The sequence below is a fragment of the Penaeus monodon genome, chromosome 21, assembly GCF_015228065.2.
Source record: "Penaeus monodon isolate SGIC_2016 chromosome 21, NSTDA_Pmon_1, whole genome shotgun sequence".
Classification (NCBI taxonomy): Eukaryota; Metazoa; Arthropoda; class Malacostraca; order Decapoda; family Penaeidae; genus Penaeus; species Penaeus monodon.
The window spans coordinates 10,972,353-10,972,817 of record NC_051406.1 but is presented as its reverse complement, the minus strand read 5'-3'; positions in this window follow the sequence as shown (position 1 = coordinate 10,972,817).

Here is a 465-nt window from a genome sequence, read left to right as displayed (position 1 = left end):
TTGTGCCTGCAGTTGTAATGCCTCCAGATAATGATCACTGTTAAATGGCAGCTTCAGAAGAAACATTTAAAACAAGATGAATGAAGAGTAATCCTCCGTGTGACACTGGTCCCACTATTCCTACCTCTTCTTCAAGTTCATGGAAAGCTACTGCCATTATTCTTACACAATAATGCTCTGAGCATTAAAAGGAAAATCAAAAGGAAAAAAAAATTGACAAAAAAAAAACAAAAAAACTCTTAATTCATAAGGAAACCAAGACAATGTTCTCCAAAGAAACGCACACACAAAGATAACACAGACAGACTTCTTCAATAACTTGTCCATTGCTAGTTTCCAGCTTGAAATTTGCCTTAGATGGGATACCGTTGGGAAATATAAGTCTTATTATGTTTGTGTGTGACTGTAGGAGGGGGGAAGGCAAGATGGGAGGGACGCATGCAATCTCTGAAGGTATTCCTTCAC